At 41.8% G+C, this 27,737-nt stretch overlaps 1 long non-coding RNA gene across 1 annotated transcript in view; it reads left to right on the forward strand.

Moving 5' to 3' along the window:
• Positions 1-15,422: 15,422 nt before the first annotated feature.
• Positions 15,423-27,737, forward strand: part of LOC138752630 (uncharacterized) — a 131,042-nt gene continuing 118,727 nt past the window's right edge. Inside the window, exons 1-2 of the long non-coding RNA XR_011350788.1 lie at positions 15,423-15,470; positions 18,971-19,054. This is a non-coding gene — a long non-coding RNA (uncharacterized lncRNA). The remainder of the gene's footprint in view (positions 15,471-18,970; positions 19,055-27,737) is intronic.

The raw sequence follows: 27,737 nt of genomic DNA on the forward strand, positions 1-27,737 counted from the left end.
AACACAAACCTGTCACATGACCTATCTCATTCCCAAATAGGAGATCCAATACTCTCTAGTCAGTTCTTCTACACATTGATCAACTTCAAACTAGAATAAACTTATTTATGAAGAGAAGCTAAATGAACCCTAATTGGATATGCAAGCAGTGAAACACAAGTCTGCAGATTCTGTGATTGTAGAAAAAATGCTGGAGAAACTCCGATCTTGCAGTGTTACGACCTAGACCAGCAGCATTAGAAATTCACCAAGATAATGATATCTTCAAAACAACAATTTTTATTAATAGCTATTAATAATAAATTCTTTAACTCTAAACTTAACCCCACTATGCGCAAATGTATGTGTGAAAAATCCCAAAATCATTACAGTTCATGAATAATTTTTAAGAGATGATTTTAAAGTTCAATCTCAGAAATCTTGTGTCGAAACTCAGTCTTTAAAATTGTTATTTTTCCCCCAAAAGTTCTCAAATTCATGAATTCTTTGTAGATTCTTTTCAGAGAAATGTTTCTTCATACAAATGATTTTCCTCAAATCTCACTCTCTTGCATGGTGCTTTGAGAAAGTTTTATGCATTGATTTCAACAAACCCAGGCAATGCTCTTGCACTACTAGATTTTTGTGTTCCTTCCCTATCACAGGAGAACACACAGCAGCAGTACCTCACTCATTGAAGATTATTCCACCTTTAACCCTTCAGATGAAACTCATTCAATATTAAATATGCCTTTTTGGAGTGTTGAAATCACATTGACATCACTGCTGGTTCTGTTTGAAGTCTCATCTCTTACAAAAATGAGTTGATGGCTCCGATTTGTCTGCTCAGGTCACAAGCTGATGGTTTTGTGTATACACAGATCATTGATGCTAAAGCCAGCTTGTTTGAACAGATTAAATCTCTCAGCAAACAGCATAGTCTTAGTTTCAAAGAATCTGTTCGATTTTATGGCTGCTAATGGATTAGCAGACATTTTGACCTCCAAAATGGTTTTTGTAAGTGTCTATGTGTGTCCCTTTCATCCGGATCCCAAAAAAAATTACTACTAAAACAATACATCTTACAACCAAAGATTAATAATAGCACTATTCCATCACAAAGGTAGGTAAAGATAATATAACTCATCTTTCAGGCCTGAGCTCTGCCAACATCTGTTTTTTGATGTGGAACTGCAGGATTTGATGGAGAGGTTTGAATAAGATTGATGATGAGAAATGATTGTGATCTACATAAGTGCAATGTACAGATGCACTGAAACCCTTGTGCATTGCTGTTGCACTGGTATACATTCAGCTAACAAACCACATGGCAAGGGGACATTGCTGCCATTGGATTTTCTGATCAAATTAAGCAGCTTAGAGAGGGCCATGGGTCATAAATCTAAATTGTACACATCCACTCTATTATAGGAACAGGGAGGTCATTCCCTAGAAACCTGTGGCAGCTCTTGGAGTGACATGTCCTCCAGAAACCTGTCTATCCCACCCTAACCATCTCCTCTCCAAGCAGAAAGCACTAGTGCATTTTCTTGATATTGAGGAGATAACCATTCACAAAGTTCCATAGAGTATAGTAAAACCACATATACAATGAGATCTCCTGGAATGGTTTTAATTACCAATATAGATTAGAGCACAATTTCCCAGTTTTTATAAAACATACCAGTTTTTTTCCCCCCATACAACATTACAGCACAGAAACAGACCCCTTTTGACCCTTCTAGTCTGTGCGAAACCATTTGATTTTTCCTAATCCCACTGACCTGCACCCAGTCTATAACACCAATCCCCCCCCCCCCACCCCATACCTCTCCCATCTATGTACTTGTCCAAATTCTTCTTAAATTTTAAAACTGAAACTGCATTAACCACTTTAACTGGAAGCTTCTTCCAGTCCCACCTCTCTGTGTGAAGAAGTTCCTCCTTGTATCCCCTTTCCACACTTAAGCCATGACCTCCAGTTTGTATCTCACCTACTCTCAGCCTATCTACATTTACTCTGTCTATCCAACTCATTTTAAATACCTCCATCAAATTTCCCCTCATTCTTCTACACTCCAGAGAATGAAGTCCTAACTTGTTTAACCTTCCCTGTAACTCAGTTCCTGAAGACTGGGCAACATCTTTTAAATCTTCTCTGCACTCTTTCAATCTTATTAATACATTTCCTGCAGTTAGGTGACCAAAACAGCACACAATATTCCAAATTTAGCCTCACCAATGTCCTATACAATTTTACCATAACATCTCAACTCTTATACTCAATACTTTAATTTATGAAGACCAGTATACCAAAAGCTCTCTTTACAATCCTATCCACCTGTGATGCCACTTTCAGGGAAATATGTATCTGTATTCCCAGATCCCTCTGTTCTTCTGCACTCTGTGCCCTACCATGTACAGTGAACACCCTTTCTTGGTTGGCCCTTCCAAAATGCAACACCTCACACTTGACTGCATTAAATTCCATATGCCATTCTTCATCCCATTTTTTCCAACTGGTCCATATCCCTCTGCAAGCTCTGAAAACATTCTTCACTGTCCACAACATCTCCAATCCTGGTGTCATCTACAACTTATTGATCCAATTTAACACATTATCATCCAGATCATTGATATAGATGACAAACAACAATGGTCCCAATCCCTGAAGCACACTACTAGTCACAAGCCTCCAGTCTGAGAAACAATCATCCACCACTATTCTCTGGCTCCAATCCAACCATTGTCAAATCTTGTTCATTATTTCACCATCAATATATAGCATCTGAACCATCCCGACTAACCTCCTATATGGGACCTTGTTAAAGGCCTTACTAAAGTCCATGTAGACAACATCCACAACGTTTCCTTTGTCAACTTTCTTGGTAAACTCAAACAAAAACTGTACAAGACTGGTTAAACATGACCTATCATGCATAAAGCCATGCTGACTATCCCATCAGTTTCTGGGTACCAAATAATTGTATATCCAATCTTTTAGAACATCTTCCAATAATTTACCTACTACTGCATCAGATTCACCAGCCTATAATTTCCAGGGTACTTCTGGAAACTTTTTGAAACAATAGAACACCACGAGCTACCCTCCAATCCTCCAACATAACACCCGTAGCTAAGGACATTTTAAATATTTCTGCCAGAGCCCCCTGCAGTTTCTACACATCCTTGCTCAAGGTCTAAGGGAATATCTTACAAGGCCCTGGGATTTATCCACCTTTATTTGCTTTATGACAACAAGCACTTCCTCCTCTTTAATCTGTATGGATTGCATGACCTCACTGCTTGTTGTCCTTACTTTGCACAACTGTGTCCATTTCCTGAGTGAATACTGATGAAAAATAAAATCATTTAAGAGTCCACCACCTTTTTTTGGTTCCATATAAAGCTGATAACTCTGATCTTCAAGGGGACAAATTTTGTCCCTTACTAGCCTTTTTCTCTTAATATACCCAAAAACATTTAGAATTTTCCTTAACATTGTCTGCCAAAACAACCCAGTGTCTTCTTTTAACCTTTCTGCTTTCTTTGATGTTTTTCTTCCACTTTTATACCCTTCAAATACCTCATTTGCTCCATGTTGCCTATACACTTTCTTCCAAACCAGATCCCCAATATCCTTGCTATCAATCCTGACAGGAACATTCAAACCCTGTACTGTACTCAAAATTTTTACGTTTGAAGTCCTCCATTTACCTCACACAACCTTGCCCGAAAACAACATCCCAATCCCCACGTATGCTAGATCTTCTTATTTCCTCAAAATTGTTTTTTTCTCCAATTTAGAATCTCATCCTGAGGCCCAGACCTATCCTTCTCCATAATTAACTTCAAGCTCTGGCATTATGATCAGTGGACTTAAAATGTTCCCCTACATATACTTCTGTCACCTGTCCAGTCTCATTATATATATATATATATATGGATTTAGAAAACTTTCCTGAACACATTTGACAAACTCCAAGTCATCTAGTCCTTTCACAGTATGGGATTCCCAATGTGGAAAATTAACATGTCTTTCAATCACAACCTTGTGTTTCCTGCAGCTGTCTGCTACCTCTACAGATGTGTTCTTCCAATTCTTGTTGCTATTGGGCAGCCTATAATACAACCCCATGAGTGTGGTCATACTTTTCCTATTCTTCAGATCCACCAATAAAGCCCCAGTAGATGAGCCTTCTTTTCTGTCTTGCCTGAGCATAGCTATGATATTTTCCTTGAGTAATGCCACTCCTCCCCCTTTCATTTCCCCCCCCCCTTCTATCACATCTAAAGCTATGGAAGGCTATAACATTGAGCTCCTAGTCCTGCCCCTCCTGCAACCAAGTTTCATTAATGGCTGCAATGTCATAATTCCACATACCAATCCATACTTGAATCTCATCTGCCTTTCCTACAATACTCCTTGCATTGAAATCGATGGATCTGAGAACATTTCCACCAAGTACAACCCATTGACTTCTAACAGTCCATGCAATTTTAACAATCTTTTCCCTCCTCCACTCCTCTGGCACTCAAGTCACCTTTATTTGTCATACATACAATAACTACTAATTCAATGGACAGTAAAGATAAAGTGTGTGGACTCCTGAAATCCAAGAGCGCAATTGAAATCACCAAAGAGTTGTTGAGCATGAAAAAGTTACTTTTGTGAATAATGTGACTATCAAAACACCACATATTTAAGGAGGTGCATCATGCAGATGTTTAGCAGAAGTTGCTTTGGATTTGATTGGATTGTGTTTTAACAGAGGGCTCCTAGTAGAACTCATCATGTGATGATTGGTTAGGGAAAAATGACTGAGTATTTTGTTGGCAATATAGTTCTCAGTCCTTCTGAACAATTACGATAATGTGCATGTCATTCTTCCATATTCAAATCAAGAAAACTTAAAATTAACTTACCGAATAAAGTTAGGTAACAGATTTTTTTTTTTTTTAAATAAACAGTAAATCTCCATCTACACTTTGTTAGTGTTAGGTCAATCATGCATTTACCATCTGTTTTTATATAGTTATGAAGTGACCTATTAAAAAAAAATCAATGAATAGTGTAGCAATCAAATTGAGGAAGAATCTCTTACTTTTTCCCCCCAGTATAGATTTTTTCATTCATTCTATAAAAGTACATTTTTTTTTATATATAAATCAATTTCCTCAGCAATCCTTAATGTTTAATTAAAATGTGATCAAACCACTGAAGTACCTAACATTAAGTTGAAGATTGTTAGAACAAGATGGTTTTTTTTTGTTTTTTTTTAAATCACAACATTGAAAATACAGTAGTATATTTTTAGGACTTTGACCTTGATAAGGTTCTTAGTAACAGAAACTACAGAGCCTGCCATTTTAAAAACAAAGGTTATTTCAGAGTTTAATTTTCTTATCATTGACCTTCACTTTAACCAAGTGCCTTCAAATAAATGTTGACATGAGTGACTTTCACTTTAGTTAAAGATGAAGATATTCCATGGCAAGTACTTTCTCAACTTTCTTGTGCAATTAACCCTTCTCTGCCTACACATGCAAGATTTAATTTTCATAATTGTAATATTTCTATAATTTCATCTCTTGGCCTCCTTCACTCCTGTGAATGCAGATCCAATCCCTCCTTGTTGCAGAAGCCCACCAATCCAGTCAAGATCCTGGTGAATTCTGGAGAAAATTGTATATTTACATGACAAAAACCAGTTCATGGGCAGGAATTGGTAGTCAATGAGTCCTTTTCTGGTTGGCAGGCAGTGCAAGTGGGGTATTACAAGATTCAGTGCTGAAACCCCAGCTATTTACAATGTATATTGATGATGTAGATTAGGGGTGGGCAACTTTAAAAAAAAACTCATTCCACCTTAATTATTCCCTATCCCATAAGTGCTCTGATTAGAAAGGGATTTTTTAAATATTTTATTGTAAGAATTTTCAATCAACATGCAATCAAAATTAAGAATAATCAATACTAACAATAATATAAATATCAATCTGCATGTTGATATTAAAGAAAGTGAGAAATAGTCAACAATGTTATTCAATTATTGAAAAGAAAAATTATCATACAACAATAGCCTAGGTCATTCTGGAGCCCAAGTGATCTGACATCTGGACCACCCTACCATGAACTGCCTTGCCAAAAGCCTTGCTTAAATCCATGTAAACAATGTCCACTGCACCAATCAATCCTCCAGGTCATCTCATTTAAAAAAAAATAAAATCAAATCCATGATGCATGATTGCCCATGAACAATGATATGCTGACAGTCCCCCATCTTTCCAAAAGCAAATAAATCCTGTCCCTCAGAATCCCTTCCAATAATTTTCCACCACTGATGCGAGGCTCACCAGCTTGCAGTTCCCTGGCTTATCCCTGCCATTCTTCATAAATAAAGGAATACATCCTTTGCCAACCTCCAATTTTCCAGTACTTCACCAAAGGCTACTGAAGTCTCTTTTAAGGCCCCAAAAACTCGTGCTTGCCTCTTCTAAACTTCCTAGAAGACACCAGGTCAGGACCCATAAATTTATTAATTGTTATGCTGTTCAAGACCTCCAATATATCTTCCCTTAAAACACTGGTATGTTCCAAGATATCATTGTTACCTCATTTCCTGTGGGTTTGCCAAGATTGCCACACTGATTCTTACAAGGAATCACATCCTCCCTACCCTTTTGCCTTTAACATACTTGTAGGATCTTCAGCAGCGTGGACTCGATGCTGTCGACCTCTGCCATCTCGAGTATGCTGAAGATCCAGCTGCGCTGGGTGGGTCACGTCTCCAGAATGGAGGACCATCGCCTTCCCAAGATAGTGTTATATGGCGAGCTCTCCACTGGCCACCGTGACAGAGGTGCACCAAAGAAGAGGTACAAGGACTGCCTAAAGAAATCTCTTGGTGCTTGCCACATTGACCACCGCCAGTGGGCTGATATCGCCTCAAACCGTGCATCTTGGCGCCTCACAGTTTGGCGGGCAGCAACCTCCTTTGAAGAAGACTGCAGAGCCCACCTCACTGACAAAAGGCAAAGGAGGAAAAACCCAACACCCAACCCCAACCAACCAATTTTCCCCTGCAGCCGCTGCAACCGTGTCTGCCTGTCCCGCATCGGACTTGTCAGCCACAAACGAGCCTGCAGCTGACGTGGACTTTTACCCCCTCCATAAATCTTCGTCCGCGAAGCCAAGCCAAAGAAAGAAGAAAGAACTTGTAGGATCTTGGATTTTCCTTCATTTTGTACATTTTCCCAGTGTCTGTGTGGGTTTTCCCCAAAGGTGTTTGAGTCTCCACCCACTCTTCGAAACATTTGGTTGCAATTGAGCACCATGGGTTTAAGTGGCCATAATAGTCTTCTGCCATGCTGTAAAGAAAATTTGGGTAACATGGTTAGCATAGCCATTTGTGCAACATTATTGTAATATCATTATCCAGGTTCAAATCAGGCACTGTCTGCAAGGAGTTTGTACATTCTCCCCATCTGCATAGGTTTCCTCCCACCCTTCAAAATGTACTGGGATTGAAGATTAATTGAGGTGTTTGGACATACCCAGTCATGTTGGCTGGAAGGGAATGTTGCCGTACTGTAGGTTTAAATTTATAACATTTGACTGGCATGGTTAGCCCAATGCTATTACAGTACCAGCTTGTATGTCTAAACTTAAAAATAATAAATGCCAATTATATCTCATGGCATCTTGAGCCTGAATTCTTCCTGTCTCCTGTTTAAAAGCTTTTCACCTTCCAATTATTCCCTCACCTGCAAACAGCTGCTTCCATCAACCTTTGCAAGTTCCTGTGATGTCATTGAAATTAGCATTCCCTCAATTTAGGAACTGACACAAGGACCAGTCACATCTTTTTCCATTAGAGGATATCAAGTAGAACCATCTAAATGCAGGCCTTCTAAATATTGCTTCATAAACCTTTCTTGGACATATTTAACAAAATCTACCTCATTTAATTCCTTAACATCCATTCTATGCATGTAAACTCATTGGATAACTTTGTCCACTAACACCTGAATGTCAGCTCCCTTTTTATCTTACGTCCACGCTTGCCAATCCTGCCCTTCTCACCCATTTTTTCCCCCCACAATAGTTAATAATACAAGAATCTCATGTGTTGATCCATGCCCCGAGTCCATCTGCCTTACCTGTGAGGCCTCTTGTAATAAAGTAAATGCAGTTTAGTCCACAGACCTTTCACAATTCCTGTCCTGCCTCTGCTGGACTTCATGAGTAGTTCCTTCTATTTCTTGAAATCAATTTTTTGTGATAATCCTTCTGTGGAGTGTCATTACCATTCCTCTGTTAAGTTGTAGTACTGCTACCTCTCAGCTCCAGTGACCGAGGTCCTAATTGCAGGTGCAGAATTCATGGAGTTAGTTTTCTCTGTGACAATGTACTGTACATTTCCTCTGGTTTTCTCCTACATCAAGCTATGCTGGTTGGTTTATTGACTTCTGCAAATTACCACTTGAAATAGGCTTGTGCCAAAAGAGTTAAAGGGGAAATTAATGAGTGAGAGAAGAGAAGCTGCAAGAGTACAAGGACCAAATGGATGATTCTTGCATTGAAATAATGAAATCAAAAGAAATTGTTATGAGAAAGACATTCCATTTAAACAAAATTTGAGCCTTGCTCTGCAAGATTCTTTAGCAGGAATTAATTGACTAGGAAGCTATTTTGAGTAATGATTAATAAGAGTTTATTGTCAGAAGTAAATTACAAAATTCTGTAGTCACTGGTGGAAGTAAAAAAAAAATGCTGGAGAAGCTCAGCAGGTCAAACAATGTCCTTTATGTAGCAAAGGTAAAGATACATAACTGGCATTCTGGGCTCAAGTCCTTCAACAAAGTACAAATTTATTGTCATATATGCAAGAAAAATATACAGATGCACCAGAATTCTTAGAGCAAATCAGGTATGCAAGATACACAATCCACAAATATATACATCAAATTACCACAAAGTCACAATTAAATCTTCAAATCGACCTTTCATCAAAAAAAATCTTAAACTTTGTATCCAATAAATATTATTGTATCAGTTTCAGTAAAGTAATACTGAAATCCCTGATTGTTTTGTAAATTCTAGTTCTGGTCACGATTCACCTTTAATGTTCCTAAAATAAACTTTGATTAACTGTTCAAATTCAGGATGAAAAAAAAACACAAAACTGAAATAAATACATATGGCTTTGCAGAACATTTAGTATTATTTCGAGCACAGGATTGCAAAAGCACAAGAGTAGAATAGTTGTTTTAGTTTGGCAGTGCAAACACCAAGGTCATTGTTCACTGATAACCTGTGGTCCAGATCACCCAGGATGCTCAATACTCTTACTGCCAACATTCACCACTGCAAAAGCAGCATTACCAAGGAATCCTTCCTCAATGAAAACAGAAGTGTTGGTAGTGTCAGATGATCAGTACTCTAATCAGCTCTTAGATGTTTCTGAGATGCCAAGAAATCATGTGAAAAGCCGTTTTATTATCCTGTCCCACATAACTCATGAAATGAGGGAGTGTAGCAAGAATGCTAATCTTTCAGTAACTGAGATCTTTTGAAGGGAAAACAACTTGATATGTAGCCTTATTTGCTTTGGACAAAAAAAAAATTTAAAAAAAAAAATCAGGAACCCAACTTCTCTTTGCCTACCAAAGAATCTAATAGGATCTAAATATATCATGGTATTACTCAGATTCTTTCCTTTGAAGATCTATCAATTTGTCAAAATAAAGCTTTCACATGTAAAGTAAAAAGTGTCACATCATATTTTATGCAAAATAGTTATTAAAAGATAGATTTCCTGTCCTTTGTAGCAAAAGCTGACTTTGTAGCTAGTGCTAAATAATTAACAGAATGTTGAAGACCAGTTGTTCTCACATTATACATTCAGTTCTGTTGTCTTCAACTGTACCAAAAATGGGCAAATGATGGCAACTGAGAGCTGGTGCTTTTGAATGCTTGATCTGAATATAAAGATAAAAGCTAAATTTAATGCCTTCAAAGATATTTAAATACATCAACTAACTAAGAATAAGGTCAAATCCTCCTAATCTTGTAAATTTGGTACATTTCTTCTGCTGAAGAAAAAGTGGGCAAGTAACAAGAAAGCTAATATGGAGAAAAACAATCCATGAATAGATCATATTTGACTGTAAAGACAATATTTCTGAATATTGAAGTAGTGAATTGCAACCTCACCAAGAATGATTGTTTGCATCCCTGAGTATTGGGAAGGGAAGTGGTGATTGGATATGGCATCTTCTCCAGTTGTATGGAGAAGTACCCAGGAATGAGGAAGAGACTACAAGAGGACAAGACAGGAGCAGAATTAGGCCATTCAGCCCATCATGTCCGTTCCACCAATCAAATCATGACTGATATTTTTCCTTTCTACCCCATTCTCCTGCGTTCTCTAAACTGACCCTTGCTAATCAAGAACCAACCAATCTCTACTTTAAATATCCCCACTTAGGCTCTACAGCCATTTGTACTATGAATTTCAGATTCACAACCTTCTGACTAAAGAAACTCTGTCCTAAAGGACATTTTTGTGGCTGTGCTCTCTGGGTCCAGACTCTTCCATAACTGGAATTATCTTTTCGATATCCACTCTATCCATCACTTTCAGTCTTTGAAATGTTTTGAGATTCTCTTCCCCCCCCACCCCTCCATCCTTCTAAACTCCAGTAACTATAGGCTCAGAGCCAAACAATCCTTGAACATTAACCCTTTCTTCCCCAAGATCATTTTTGCAAACATGCACTGGACCCTCTCTAATGCCAGAACATTGTTCCTTAGACATAGAAGTCCAATTTGGAGCCCTCCGAAATGTGGTCTGACCAATGCCTTGTAAAGCCTCAATGTTACACCTCTGCCTTTATATACACTATTCCTTTTAAAATGAATGTGAACATTGCATTCACTTTCCTTACTGCTCACTTAATCTGCAAGTTGACCTTTAGGAATCCTGCACAAGGATTCCCAAGTTCCTTTGCTTTCCAAATTCTTTCCCCATTTAGAAAATAATCTACTTTTTCCTTCTAAAAAAAGAACATGACCAGTGTTAGGTCTGCTTTGTTCGAGAATGAGTGAGTCAGACACCAGACTGAGTCGAAATCAAGGTTCTTTATTACCGGATTGTAACACTTGCAACTAACAGTGTTAGTTGGAGAAGGCGCATTCTCCCGATATCAGCAAGTGGTGTTTTTTTTTATATACCTCAGGACACACACTTAGTAAATTATCATACCATTACATTGTCCAATGAATAAGCTGTTGCTACCCTTCTCTGTTAGTCCGCTGCACATCATCTTGTTATTGCCACACTTATCTTGAGCATACAAGGTTGCACCTGCATCCTGTTACTCCTTAGTACTGGGTGACTCCTTCTCTGGTCCCAATTCATGATGTTTTTACCTTACACCAGACAGTTTCCTATGTTGTATTCTATTTGCCACTTTGCCCATTCTCCCAACCATCCACTGACTCTCCTTTGTCTGGTTGGCTCATTACTTCCTCAAAGAAATCAAACAGATTTGTCAGGCAAATAAAGATATCCCCTGAAGAATACTATGCAGACTTCAGCCTGTGTTCTTGTGCTTTCAAGTTCTCCTTAATAATGAACTCTAAAATCGTGCCAACCACTGAAGTTAACTATCCACCCTGTAATTTACTGACCTTTGCCTCTCTCCCTTAAATAAGGATTGACATTTCCAATTTTACAGTCCTATGGAACCATTCCGGACTCCAGTTATGTCCTTGGTTGTACCATCAGAGGTCATAATAAGCTCTCAGAGAAGCTTGCAAGTTTACAGCACAAACCTTTACTTCATCTCAGGCTGCTGATCATGTATGAATTCACTTGTCATACTGAGCATGCTCACCAATCAAATGTGATGCAGCTCAGTCTTGCACTGTTCATGCTCCAGCATAAAATAGTCCTAAATTTCCACTGTATACATCCCTCCTTTTAAAAATGTTTAAAAACTAAAAGATTTAATTTTTTTAATAAATTGTTACTGCTTCTTTACCTGCACTTGCCATTAAGAATTAAATATCCTAATTATACATTTGAAGTCCTAAATTCTTCTCAGCAGAATTGCACTGGTGGTAGGATGTTGCTTCTCCACCTCGTAGACCTTGTTGTGCCTGTTTGCTTCAGTGGTGTTGGTACAGTTGTGGATGGTGGTGTTGTATGCCTCGGTTCTCCTGTTGCTTGTTGTTCAGTTATGGTGTTGTTGGTTGGGGTTTCTACTCTCATTCCTTCACAAGTTGAATTTATAAAAGCTGCTGGCACTTCTGGTGCTTTGAGTCAGACCTGGGGTTGGGTGATTGTGGGTCCCGTTTCATCTGAGCTGCCTGCCAGATTCTGTCTCAATGATGTATGACCTTGGTGTCTCAGCTTCTCTAACAATCTTTGCTGGACTCCAGGTTTTTAAAATCACTGGCTCTTGAACGTGCACATGCTGCCCTCTGAAGCGTTCTGGTCGTGTTTGTGCATGTTTATTATAATGTTGATGACTTTCCTCTTATGTTAGTCAACTTTCCTCTTGGTCATCTGGTGGATGGATTTTGCTTGGCAGGGTTGTCTTGTACTTTCTGCCATTCAGAAGCTCTGCTGGGGATTTCATGTTGGTCCTCAAAAGCATGGCTCTTACATGCCTCTCAATGAATCCATGGCCTTTGGGGTAATGTGATGAAGTAGTGATGGTGAACCCATATTCTGCATCTATTTCTCTGAATTCACGCGATGTGAATTGGGTCTCATTGTCACATATCACTTGTTCGGGTATCCCCTGTTCTGTGAAGAGCGCACATGTTGCAGCAGTGATGGTCGATGCTTTCAGGTCCTTCACTTTCCTGATGAAGCGGAATTTGGAGTAGTAGCAGGACACAATCAGTTACCCTTCTTAGTTTTCTGTGAACAGGTCTGCTCCCACTGTGTGACATGGCCTGGAGGGTAACATCTCTTTTTATTGTGCATTTCTGGCTTACGGGACATGTAGCCACCAAGTTTTCGATGTCCTTGTACATGCCTATCCTGTAAACTGCTGACTTTGCTCTAAATTTCTCCATTTTCATGTGCCCTTGTGTATTTTCTGGGGAATTTATTTTTTCATTGTCTCTGGCATTACAGCCGAGACTCTGCCAGCAGTACACTGTTCTCCAGGGATATGTCGTCCCTGACAGACCAAAACTGACGTACTGTAGCTGTATCGGTTTTATCCTTTCTGGCCATCCCTGTATCACCTGTTGGGAGAAGCAGCTGCAGCTCTCATCCTTTGTGGTTTAGTTTGTTACTGGTTACCCTGACAAGGTGATATATCTTGATTTCCATGTCTTTCATTTGGGGGAAAGACATGACAAAGCATCAGCAAGCACCATTTCCTTCCCTGGCCAATACCTCAAGGTAAAGTCATAATATTGGAGCCAGAGGAGTAGCCTCTGTAGTCTGGCTGGTGCCTTGCTTAGGTTCTTTTTCTGGATGTGTTCCAGTGGGCGATAATCACTCTCTACCAAGAACTGTCTCCCATAGAGGAATTTGTGGAATTTTTCACATCCATATACAACTGCTAACAGCTCCCTTTCAATATTGGCATATCGGGTCTCTGCTGTTGTCAGGGCTTTTGAGGAAAAGGCTATTGGTTTTCCTTCCTGCACCAATGCTGCCCCGAGGCCTCTGATAGAAGTGTCTACTTGTAATGTGACAGTTTTTTTTCCTGTTGTAGTAGCTCAGTTCTACTTCTCTGCAGACCACTTCCTTAAGCTTGTCAAAATCCTCACTGATGCGATGGTGACCACTGAAACTCTACATCCTCTTTCAGCAACTGAGGTTGACTGTGTGGTCTGACATGTGTGGGATGAAGAAACTCATTGGACCAGGCTGAGGAAGCTTCTTCGTTCCTTTGTCCTTTGGGTGGTCCATTTCAGCAATGGCTGTTACCTTCTCTGGGCTTGGCCTGACCCCTCCAGGTGTGTACACCATTCCAAAGAACTGACAGTCCTCCACCTTAATGATGCACATCTTCATTGAGTTTGATGCCGGCCCCTCTTGTTCTCTTCATGGCCTCATGTAGGTGGAGATCATAGGTTTTCCCGTCTCTGCCAAAAATCTGGATGTCATCTGCGATCCCTGTAGGTCTTATCTATCTTTTGCTGGAAGAGATCTTGGCTCACCTTTAGGCCGAAAGTTTGTACGGGCTGAATGGAGTGTTGAAAGTTGTTAGCAGTGTCTATTCTTCATCCAGCTTCATATTCCAATATCTATTCTTGGTATCTAGCTTACTGAACATTTTGGATCCCGCTAGTTTAGAAGTGATGTATTGGATAGTGCCCTCTTTTGATTGCTTGGTTTAGATCTTTTGGTTTTGACATATTCTTAGGAGGCCATTCGGTTTTTCTTTTACTACTATAGAATTTACCCAGTTAGTTGGCTCGACTACTTTTGCTATTACTCGTTTTTCTTCCAGCTCCTGCTTTAGCTTTTGTTTCAGCTCTATTGGCACCTTCCATGGATGATGGTTTATTGGTTTGTATTTTGGGTCTATAGTAATGTGGTATTTGAAGTTCCCAAAGCACCCAACTGTGTCAAAGCATTCAGGGTACATGTCCATGAGCTCGGCCTTATTTGTGATCAGAGGCCGTTGCTCAAGTGGGGTGTCGATACTGATCCTCTTGGACACTTTCTTCTCCCTGATCTCATTGTTTACAGAGATTAGCTGCAATTTTTGACAACTATTCAGGTCTAGGATTGCTGGTCCGTCGGCATCAACCACAAAGAATGTGCATATGATGCTCTTTCCTTCATGTTTGCCTTTTATTTGGATTTTTCCTAGTTGTTTAATCATAGGGCCACCAATAGGCTGTGAGCGTGACATTTGCAGCTTCTAGTGTGTCTTCCTCCAGGTACACATTCTTTATGTAACTGGGGAACATTTGGCGGTACAGTCTAAGCGGGAGGATGTTGCTTTGTGATCCATTATCCAGCTTTATTTTCAAGTTGAATGTTGTTGGTTTATTTCTTTCAACTTGGATCGTGGTTTGCAATTCATTTTTTTTTCTCTCTTCCATTTCGTGGTCATCTCATGAAGGAGTATTATTTCGATGTCCAGCGTAAGTGAGTCATAATCACTGCTGTCACTTCCCTTCTGTATTCTTGGTTTCTTTCTCTTTTCATGTCAGACCTACACATCTTTTACCAATGATTGACCTTCTCAGAGGTCCTGCACTTCAAACCATATGTGGGGCAGAAACCAAAATAAACACAAAGAGAAGGAAACAAAGAAAAAAAAACCCACCATTACCTGACGACCAGAGCTGGAGAAGAAAATGGTGGCACCGGCAGCAGCAGCAACATTACCCAATCATGGACTAGAAAGCCAATGACATCATAGAGGCTTTTAAAAAGTTCAAGCAGAAGTGCAACCTGGCATTCAAAAGTTTCCTCAAGGGAGTCACACCAGAGGGAAAGGTTAGTTCCATCCTTCTTTGTATGGGGAAGCGAGGACTAGACCTGTTATCTGCAAGCTTGCTGATCCAATTCACCACATCATCTAGGTCATTTATATAGATAACAAACAATAATGGTCCCAACACTGATCCCCGAGGCACAGCACTCGGCACAGACCTCCAGTCTGAGAAGCATCTATCCACCAAGCCAATTTTGAATCCAGTTTGCAACCTCTCTATGTATGCCTAGCATCCTAAACCAACCTCTCATATGGAACCTTGCCAAAGCCTTTTAAGTCCATAAACAACATCCTCAACCTTCTTAGTAACTTCCTCAAAAAAATTATGTTAAACACAACTTACCATGCACACAAATCCATGCTGCCTGTCCTTAATCAGCTGATGGTCCAAATAAATATATAGCCCACCTTTAAGAAAATCCTAAATTTGCATACTAGTGACTTCAGACTCACTGGCCTCTAATTGCCTGGTTTACTCTTGGAACCCCTTCTTAAACAGAGGGAAAACATGAGCCATCCTCCAATCCTCCAGCACCTTCCCTGTGACTAAGGGAATGTTGAATATATCCTGCAATTTCAGCACTTGTCTCCCTCACAATGTGGGGAATATCCTATCTGGTCCAAGGGATTTGTCTACCTTAATTCATTGCAAGGCAGCAAGCACTTCCTCCTTAAACACCAAATGTTCCATGACACTTCTATTTCTTTTCCTTCCATCCTTATTCACTATGCCAGTTTCCTGGATAAATACCAATACAAAAAAATTCTTTAAGATCTCTTCCCCCATTTCACGAGGCTCCACACATAGTTGACCACTGATTTTCTAGTGTCCAATTTTCTCCCTTACTATCTTTTTACTTTTAATATACTTGTAGAAACACTTTGGATTTTCCTTCACATATCTGTCAAAGCACCTTCATGTCTTTTTGCTTTCCCAAATTCCTTCTTAAACATTCTCTTACATTTTCTATTCTCTGGAAATAGCTCATTTCCTCCTTGTTGTCTTTCTTAACCACTTCTCCAATCTCCCTTGAAAACGAAGATTCCCTTTGTTTGTTGACTTTGCCCTTGTACCTGGTAGGAACGTACGACCTCTGCCCTCTTAAAATTTCATCCTTGAAAGCCTTCCACTTGCTGGATGGATCTTTGCCAGAAAATAACATTCCAATCAACTCTTCCAAGATCCTTCATTTCCTCAAAATTGGCCTTTCTCCAATTCAGTACCTCAACTTGAGGACTGGACCTACCCTTCTCCATAATTAACTTGAAACTAATATTATGGTCACTGACCCAAAATGCTCACCTATACACACTTCTGCCACCTGAACTGCCTGGTTCCCTACATACTGATGTAGAAAACTTTCCTATACACATTTGACAAACTCCAACCCATCCAGTCCTTTTACCATATGAGACTCCCAGTTTATGTGCGGGAAGTTAAAAATCTTTCACCACCCCCCACCTCTTGCAGGTGTCATCGGGGACACTTGTGCAGCTGAATGAACCTCTTGCAGGTGTCATCGGGGACACTTGTGCAGCTGAATGAACCTCTTGCAGGTGTCATCGGGGACACTTGTGCAGCTGAATGAACCTCTTGCAGGTGTCATCGGGGACACTTGTGCAGCTGAATGAACCTCTTGCAGGTGTCATCGGGGACACTTGTGCAGCTGAATGAACCTCTTGCAGGTGTCATCGGGGACACTTGTGTTGCTCCTTACTTCCCACATCTTGCATTTGGAACATTAGACTGCCCTAACCTCTGGCTCCTTAACTTAATTCTTGCAATAAACACAATTAATTTACCACCCTTACCTCACAAGGAGAAAGCTCTTCCTCAGCCACTATTCAACAAAGCCACAACATCAACACCCTACTCAGTCACCAAGCCACTCCTAGCCATCCTTTTATTACTCTCTAGCTGTTAACTCAATTGCTTTCTAGCCTTAATCAATTGTCTCAATTGAACACAGCCCTAATCAACTAATCTCCCCTTGCCTCCTCACACAGCAATTAAAGTAAATGAAAAGGAGCTTAACTTTTTAAACCTGGTGCCCGAACCCTGCTGATGTCATTTGGGCCTGTACAGTGGGCTTTCACTCCTCCCTGAGCTCACAGCCTACAAGATAGAACTACAATAAACATTTAATCTTTTCTGCCTTATCACTTTTTTTGTTGCCTTTTTTTAATTTACCCAATCCATCAGCATCTTGTTAATTTTTTTCCTTTCCCATGCACCCTCCCTTGCTTTTATGTTGTCCTTGACTTCCCTTGTCAGCCACGGTTACCACATCCTCTTTTTAGAATGGTTCTTTATCTTTTGGATTAAACAATCCTGTGACTTTCAAATTATTCCCAGAAACTCCTGCCACTGCTGCACTAATGTCATCCCTGCTGGGGTTCCCTTCCAATCAACTTTGGAAGAGATATAAGAGTGGTTTGCTTGCATTTCTTCCCTTATAATTCACTGTGTTCTGTGTTCATAATATACATCTTCTACATTGGAGGAACAAAATTCAGGTTGGGTGATTGCTTTTAAATTTTTATTAAATATAGATATTCAGCACAGTAACAGGCCATTGCAGCCCACAAGTCCTTGCCGGCCAATTTACATCCAATTGACCTACACCCCCGGTACTTTTCTAATGGTAGGATGAAATCAGAGCCCCCAGGGAAACCCGCTCAGACATGGGGAGAACATACAAACTCCTTACGGACAGTACAGGATTCGAACCCTGGTCCCAATTGCTGGTGCTGTAAAGGCGTTGCTCTAACCACCATGTCAACCATGCTGCTCACAAAACACCTACACTCGATTGCTTTTTCCTGTGTTGACAATAGGAAATATATTAGAGGACATCTATTTAATGTGGAAAATTTAGGGGAGCTATTAAAGGTAAGATTTTTACACAGGAGTGGTGGGTGCCTGAAATGCATTGCTGGTCGGGCAGGGAGTGGTGATGAGGGAAAGTACAATAGGGACATTGAAAAGACTCTTAGATAGGCACATAAGTTATGGGCATGAGGTAGGGAAGGATTACTGTATATACCCGGAGTATAAGATGACTCCTGTATAAGATGACCCCCCTGAATTTCAACCCAAAATGTACATTTTGAGCTGTAATCGCAGAGTAAGACTACCCCAAGTCTTGTACTTAACTCTGACCATTGGAGTGATACTGCTCAGCACATATACTATAATAATCCATAATATTTAAAAATCAAATTACTACACATCTGCTTGTAATAGTTAAATTTTGGGGACCAATTTTAAGGTAAAATTTAGGGGTCAACTATTACACTCATACATATTTTACTGCCATAACTACCTGCGAGAGCTGGGATTGCGGGTGGGTGGTCAGGACTGGGTGGTAAGCTCCTATGGTTTCCCAGAAGCTGGGTGACTGTGGCCAAAAATATGGGATTGACTTTTACATGGTATCAACTATTCCATTTTAAATTTTATGTATATTTTAAAATAAACCTCAATTGGCTCCTTGAACAGGTGGTTTAAAGCCTGTACTGAGCTGATGTCAGTCTGGTTGGTCAGATGGACGCGGCAGGAGACCATTGAGACTTCGCTGTAAAGGTTCGGATTTTATATTTTCCATTTAAGATGACCCTGATTTTGGGATGACATTTTTAATGTTAAAATCCCATCTAATTTGTTGGCATAAATGGTAGATTGTTGTTGAATATGTTTATAAAGGTGGCAGAACATCGTGCGCTGAAGGCCTGTAATATGTTATAATGTTAAATGTTCTAATTCATGTGGCGGATCTTTGCTTCCTATACCATGCCATATTTTCTGTCCACTTCTCTTGTCAACCATTGGATCTTTTCCTGTCTCAGTGGGATAAACCTATCCAGAACCTCAGGCAAGTGAGGCAACCTCCACATTCCTGCTGCACATTTACCTGAGAATATCTATTCCCATTTTACTCTCCCAGCTTCCTGCCTAACACTATCATTATTATCCCTTCCCCAATTAAATGCTTTCTTATATCATCTCTTGTATCCTTATCCATAGCAAGGAGTTGCAGTCACCATCTCTGAAGCACTCGCCCACTGAGATGATTGTCACCTGACCCATTATTACATCTAGTATGATCTCTAGTCATCCTTCTTGGTCACACCTAAAATTTCTTCCCCAACTAACTTTTTGCATTAAGGAGGTGTCAATCAATATTCGTGAATTTGACCCTTTTCTGTTACTCTGTGGCCCGGAGGTTATTGGGGATTTTATACTCTCAGTTGACAGTTTGTTTCCTTCCTGTTTCTGACGTCCATTCACAATGACTCAGTGGACAATCCCTCCATGACATCTTCCCTTTCTCCCCTCTTTTACCTCCTTCCCTATCCCTTTTGAAACATATCAATCAGCCAATTCTGTCCTTGTGATAGCAAAGTCTCTGTAATTCCATGTACTAATCCATGCCATAAGTCCTTCACCTTTATTCTTAATACTTCCCACATTAAACACATGACAATTCATTCAAATGACTAAATTTATACCCTATCCATTGCCTTTTCTTCCTCAGCATTACTGTACATTGCATCTACTTTCCATCAACTGCTGGGTCATCTGACAGAACACTCTAGCTCCCATTCCCCTGCTTATTTATTTTAAACCTTCCACAATAGCTTCAGAAAACCTACCCACAAGGATATTGGTCCCTTTCAAATTCAGGTGCGACACATTCCTATTGTATAGGTCACACATTCCCCAGAAGAGATTTCAAAGATCCATGAATCTGAACCAATTTGAAACCTTTGCTGCAGTCACTTGCTTCAAAAGAACATCAATCATTCTGGTGCCCAGTAAGAGCAGAATGAGCTGTCTCAATGACTAAGACCAAGTAGCACTAACATCCACCTTCTGTGGGCACAGGGGAAGGTGCTGGGGATGCGATAGGCGTGGAGGGATGAGTGCACGAGGGAATCACAGGGGGAGTGGTCCCTGTAGAAAGCTGAGGGAGGAGGAGATGGAAACTATGTCAAGTGGTGGGATCATGCATTAAGTGCTGGAAATTCCAGTGGATAATGTGTTAGATCCAGAGGCTGTTGGGGTGGTAGGTGAGAGTTTAGTCAAGGCCAGAATTAACACGTATCTAAGCAAATGTCTGGACCCACTGTAATTCGCCTATCATCAGAATAGTTTCACAGCAAATGCAATGTCACTGGCTTTCCATGCATCTCTGGATCACCTTGAAAGCAGCAACTCATACATATGGTTGCTCTTCATCGACTACAGCTCAGCCTCGTGCTGGTCAAGAAACTCCAAACCCTGGGCCTCTCCAACCCTCTCTGCAACTGGATCCTAGACCTCCTCATTGGAAGACCATAGTCAGTATGAATTGGAAACAATGACTCCTCCTCCTCTTTGACTATCAACACAGGTGCACCTCAAGGATGTGTGCTTAGCCCACTGCTCTCCTTACTATACACCCATGACTGTGTAACCAGGCACAATTCCAATGCTATCTACAACTTTACCAATAGCAAAGCAGACATGACATGAGAAAGCATATAGGAGGGAGATACATCAACAGGTTGAGTGGTGACATAACAACCACCTTGCAAAATCAAGGAGATGATTGTGGATTTCAGGAGGAAGTCAGGAGAAAACAATCCAGTCCTCATCGAGTACTCCGTAGCAGAGAGGGTCAAGAACATCACATTCCTGGATGTCAGCATCCCCAAGGATCTGTCCTGGAGCCATCATTTTGATGCAATCACAAAGAATGCTCATCAGCAGCTATACTTTATGAGGAAATTCAGTATGTCATTGAAGATTCTAGAAACTTTCAGGTATACCAATGGAGAGCAATCTGGATGGTTGCATCACTGTCTGGTACAGAAGTGCTAATACTCAGAACAAGAATAATCTCCAGAGAATTGTTAACTCGGCCTGCGACATCACAGGCTCCAGACCTCACTCCATCGAGGACATCTACAAGAAGTGATGTCTTAAGAGAGCAGCCCCTATCCCCAACAAGGACCCTTACCACCCAGGCTAGCCCTCTTCACTCTGATACCATCGGAAAGAACATACAGGAGCCGAAAGAAGAGCACTCGGTGGCACAAGGACAGCTTCTTCCCTGTTACTATCAGATTCCTGAGCCAAAGACACTGCTTTACTTTTACTTTTCATGTATTATTTCTATTTATTTTTTTGTAAGGTGGTTTATATGAATGTTCGCTCTGTGATTCTGCTGCAAAGCAACAAATTCCGTGACTTGTTCGTGACAATAAATTCTGATTCTGCGCTAACTCAGGGCATGCATTCATCTGCCATTTATTCCTATTCTTACCCTCACTGGGAGGCGGCGGCCCCAGTCCAGGCACAGGGAGAGCAGCAGCGGCCCCGGCCCCGGTCCGGGCGAAGGGTAGACGGCGGCGGCCCCGATACGGGCAGGAGCAAGGGGGAGACGGCGGCCCCGGCCTCGGTCGAGTGGGGCAGGCGAAGGCCCCGATCCGGGCAGAGAGTGGGAGGCGGCGGCCCCAATCCAGGCACAGGGTGAACTGCGGTGGCCTCGGCCCCGGTCCGGGCAGTATGGACCGACCTAAGAGGGGAGGCAGGCCCCTCCAGCCCGGGTAAGAAACCTGCATAGGAGAAGGCCACTCCGATATAAAACCTACGACCCAAGGACCTCGCTGCCACGTCCCAGCTTGCTTGGCCACGGCACACGAACCATGGGTGTAAAGGGTGGGGCCAGTACTGCGCGCACTGCACTCCACCTAAAAGCTCCTTTGCGCAGGCCCGAGGACAGGTCCACGTCCTCCCCCTCCACGTCCTCCCCCTCCACGTCCTCCCCGTCAAAAGATGCTCACAAACTCAAGCTAGCATGCTGGAACATCAGAACCATGCTAGACAAGGCTGACAGCCACCGACCTGAACGTCGGTCTGCCCTCATTGCACATGAACTCCTCAGACTTGACATCGACATAGCCGCTCTCAGTGAAGTCCGCCTGGCAGATGTAGGCAGCCTCCAAGAACGCGGCGCGGGCTACACACTCTACTGGTCTGGCAAGCCTTCAGATGAACGACGCCTATCTGGTGTAGGCTTCATGGTCAAGAGCTTCATTGCCTCCAAACTCGAAAACCTTCCAACAGGCCTCTCGGACCGAATCATGTCCATGCGACTCCCACTTCAAAACAAGCGTCACATCTCCCTCATCAGTGTCTATGCTCCAACCCTCCAGGCGGAACCAGCAGAAAAGAACAAGTTCTACACCGATCTGCGCAACCTCATCCAACGTACCCCTACAGCCGACAAGGTTGTCATCCTGGGCGACTTCAACGCTCGTGTCGGCAAAGACTCAGAAACCTGGCCAGGAATCCTGGGCAAGCATGGCGTTGGCAAGTGCAACGACAATGGGCGCCTCCTGTTGGAGCTCTGCGCAGAACAGCAACTTGGCATTACAAACACCCTTTTTCAGCAGAGGGACAGCCTTAAGACTACCTGGATGCATCCCCGATCCAAACACTGGCACCTCCTGGACTACATCCTGGTGCGAGAAAGTGACAAACAAGATGTGCTCCACACCAGGGTCATGCCTAGCGCGGAATGCCACACTGACCACCGGCTGGTTCGCTGCAAGCTCAACCTTCACTTCAAGCCAAAGCCCAGGAACAATAAAGCCCCCAGAAAGAGGTTCAATGTTGGAAACCTGCAGTCAGACGAAGCGAGAGGAAACTTCCAGGCAAACCTCAAAGCAAAGCTCGACGTTGCAACCCGCCTCACGGACCCGTCCCCTGAAACCCTCTGGGATCAGTTGAAGACTACCATACTGCAATCCACTGAAGAGGTACTGGGCTTCTCCTCCAGGAAATACAAGGACTGGTTTGACGAAAACAGCCAGGAAATCCAGGAGCTGCTGGCAAAGAAGCGAGCTGCCCACCAGGCTCACCTTACAAAGCCGTCCTGTCCAGAGAAGAAACAAGCCTTCCGTCGCGCATGCAGCCATCTTCAGCGCAAACTCCGGGAGATCCAAAATGAGTGGTGGACTAGCCTCGCCAAACGAACACAGCTCAGCGCGGACATTGGCGACTTCAGGGGTTTCTACGAGGCTCTAAAGGCTGTGTACGGCCCCTCACCCCAAGTCCAAAGCCCGCTGCGCAGCTCAGACGGCAAAGTCCTCCTCAGCGACAAGATCTCCATCCTCAACCGATGGTCAGAACACTTCCAATTTCTTTTCAGTGCCAACCGCTCAGTCCAAGATTCCGCCCTGCTCCAGCTCCCTCAACAGCCCCTAAGGCTAGAGCTGGATGAGGTTCCCACCCTGGATGAGACATATAAGGCAATCGAACAACTGAAAAGTGGCAAAGCAGCAGGTATCGATGGAATCCCCCCAGAAGTCTGGAAGGCTGGCGGCAAAACTCTGCATGCCAAACTGCATGAGTTTTTCAAGCTTTGTTGGGACCAAGGTAAACTGCCTCAGGATCTTCGTGATGCCACCATCATCACCCTGTACAAAAACAAAGGCGAGAAATCAGACTGCTCAAACTACAGGGGAATCACGTTGCTCTCCATTGCAGGCAAAATCTTCGCTAGGATTCTACTAAATAGAATAATACCTAGTGTCGCCGAGAATATTCTCCCAGAATCACAGTGCGGCTTTCGCGCAAACAGAGGAACCACTGACATGGTCTTTGCCCTCAGACAGCTCCAAGAAAAGTGCAGAGAACAAAACAAAGGACTCTACATCACCTTTGTTGACCTCACCAAAGCCTTCGACACCGTGAGCAGGAAAGGGCTTTGGCAAATACTAGAGCGCATCGGATGTCCCCCAAAGTTCCTCAACATGATTATCCAACTGCACGAAAACCAACAAGGTCGGGTCAGATACAGCAATGAGCTCTCTGAACCCTTCTCCATTAACAATGGCGTGAAGCAAGGCTGTGTTCTCGCACCAACCCTCTTTTCAATCTTCTTCAGCATGATGCTGAACCAAGCCATGAAAGACCCCAACAATGAAGACGCTGTTTACATCCGGTACCGCACGGATGGCAGTCTCTTCAATCTGAGGCGCCTGCAAGCTCACACCAAGACACAAGAGAAACTTGTCCGTGAACTACTATTTGCAGATGATGCCGCTTTAGTTGCCCATTCAGAGCCAGCTCTTCAGCGCTTGACGTCCTGCTTTGCGGAAACTGCCAAAATGTTTGGCCTGGAAGTCAGCCTGAAGAAAACTGAGGTCCTCCATCAGCCAGCACCCCACCATGACTACCAGCCCCCCCACATCTCCATCGGGCACACAAAACTCAAAACGGTCAACCAGTTTACTATCTCGGCTGCACCATTTCATCAGATGCAAGGATCGACAATGAGATAGACAACAGACTCGCCAAGGCAAATGGCGCCTTTGGAAGACTACACAAAAGAGTCTGGAAAAACAACCAACTGAAAAACCTCACAAAGATAAGCGTATACAGAGCCGTTGTCATACCCACACTCCTGTTCGGCTCCGAATCATGGGTCCTCTACCGGCACCACCTACGGCTCCTAGAACGCTTCCACCAGCGTTGTCTCCGCTCCATCCTCAACATCCATTGGAGCGCTTACACCCCTAACGTCGAAGTACTCGAGATGGCAGAGGTCGACAGCATCGAGTCCATGCTGCTGAAGATCCAGCTGCGCTGGATGGGTCACGTCTCCAGAATGGAGGACCATCGCCTTCCCAAGATCGTATTATATGGCGAGCTCTCCACTGGCCACCGTGACAGAGGTGCACCAATGAAAAGGTACAAGGACTGCCTAAAGAAATCTCTTGGTGCCTGCCACATTGACCACCGCCAGTGGGCTGATAACGCCTCAAACCGTGCATCTTGGCGCCTCACAGTTTGGCGGGCAGCAACCTCCTTTGAAGAAGACCGCAGAGCCCACCTCACTGACAAAAGGCAAAGGAGGAAAAACCCAACACCCAACCCCAACCAACCAATTTTCCCTTGCAACCGCTGCAATCGTGTCTGCCTGTCCCGCATCGGACTTGTCAGCCACAAACGAGCCTGCAGCTGACGTGGACTTTTTACCCCCTCCATAAATCTTCGTCCGCGAAGCCAAGCCAAAGAACCCTCACTGGTGCATGTTGCAGGCAACAATCCAAAGATTACTACCCTTGAGGTCCCGCTATTGTATAAAAATTGCTCCCAATCTATAATAAGCAACTTCATAATATTTTTATATTTTTTAGCCTTGAACACAGAACAATTGGCTCCTGTTTTGTCAAGGACAGAACTCCCTTCTGTACTTGTGCAATGTTCCAGCCAAACCTGATCACCAGTTTTATCAGCACACTCCCTTCTATAAACTTCTGGCTCTGGTACTTCAAGGTTTAAAAAGAAATTTTAATGAAAATGTAATTACTAATCCGGACATTTAACTGGAAATGCGATCATATTTCTTTTTTAAAGGGACATTTTACTCCTGGAGTGCTGTGAAATTCTTTTCAGAATTATATTGATTTCATTTTTTTTTAAATCAGTTTTCAGAATGTGGTCATTGCTGGCAAACAGGCTTCAACCAACCCTGACTGCCCATGAAAGATAATGATGAGACCCATTCATGAAAAAAAAATATTCTATCCTCTGAAGGTATTCCCACGATATTGTGGAGAAGAAAGCTCAAGGATTTTGGCTTTGCAATGAAAATATATTAACAAGTCAACAAATTCCTTTGCAAAACTCAAACTAAAAAAGGGTTATGCTTAATGAAGGCTTTAATCTGGAGTAAACAGTGACCTTCTGGAGGAGCTCAATGAGCCAACGGCCATCAATAGATAGAAAAGACCAGTCAACATTTTGAGAAGGGACCTCTACAGGAGACCCTCCATCAGCTTGTTGTTTTCACAAGACTCCAGCATCTGCAGTATGTGTGTTTCTTCACTCATATGCAGCATTATGTGCATGTCAAGGTATCTGGGTATCTGTTAAGAAACTCAATTCTTGATGGAAGGGATTGAAATGATTTTTGTTCATAACATTTTCCTGATGTAAAACTATTCTGTACAAACTGCCCAAAACTCTTCTCCACTGCGATTTTCAGCCTCTCTAGTCTGACAAATAGCAGTTCTCATTTATTGAAAGAATGGCCAAGTTTTATAACTCCATTTAGGAGACATTTAGACTGAAATTTAAGTCAATGAGGCAAAAATGTTTGGGCAAAAAATCTTGGCATAGGTGTGCTAGGTCATGGTACCCATTTCTGTGCTGTACAATTCAATGACAATTTCTTCTGAAATCTTGTTATATTATCAACCAGACAATATTATTTGTCAAGATGTAAATTAAAGTTAAAATCTCAAAAGTAGCAGGCAGGATCAATGATCCAGGAAAAAATTTTTCCAATCAATCCATTAATTTCCTTTCTTGATCATCTCTGGATTCAATGGCCATTCTTGGAAAGGAGGCATAGTCACTTCGACTCCAGAAGAGCTTCCTCTCAAGACCATCAAAAATATGTGGTTTTCAAACTGCCCCCCTAAACTAATATTCCACCTTAAGCAATCCCTATGCCATAAGTGCTCTGCCATAAACAATCTCTGTAAAGGGAATGTTCAGAACCACTGCTCTAGACCCAATTGTCACTGAAATATTTTGCTTGAGAAAAATTATCCATTTCCTTTGGAGTTATGAAACCATAACATAAAAGTAGGTACAATTAAAACAGTCATTTTCAAACTTTTTCTTTCCACTCACACACCACCTTAAGCAATCGCTTACTAATCAGAGGGCCCTTATGGCATAGGGCTTGCTTAAGGTGCAATGTGAGTTTAGGGAGGTAGTTTGAAACCACTGCAATAAAACACTCTGAGAGTAGTAGAGTAATAATATAGAAGTAGACATTCATAGGGCATCCAGGCATGAAATTTCTTACCAAAATGAAACACAAAAGGTGACCTTGCATTAGTGCAGTAGTTCGCAACCATTTTTTTTCCATTCACATGCCATCTTAAGTAATCCATTACAAAGTACAGAGTACCTATGGCATAGGATGTTGGGATTTCAATCATGTTATAGAACTGCTGTAATTTCTTGTGATGTTATTTTCCTATAGAGAAAGATATGTCTGTTTTTTGATGAAATTAGAGTAATGGTGTGACATAAGTTACATATTAAATTATACCAACTAAATCTGCAAAACAGAACTCTAATGTTGCCAACAATGTAGAAAGTGAAAGATGAAGAAAGTGTTAAAATTATACATTTTTTTCTTTTTAAAATACTTTTATTGAGTTCAATATAATGTCATATACATGTTGCATTAATA

This window comes from Narcine bancroftii, chromosome 1 (assembly GCF_036971445.1).
Source record: "Narcine bancroftii isolate sNarBan1 chromosome 1, sNarBan1.hap1, whole genome shotgun sequence".
Taxonomy (NCBI): domain Eukaryota; kingdom Metazoa; phylum Chordata; class Chondrichthyes; order Torpediniformes; family Narcinidae; genus Narcine; species Narcine bancroftii.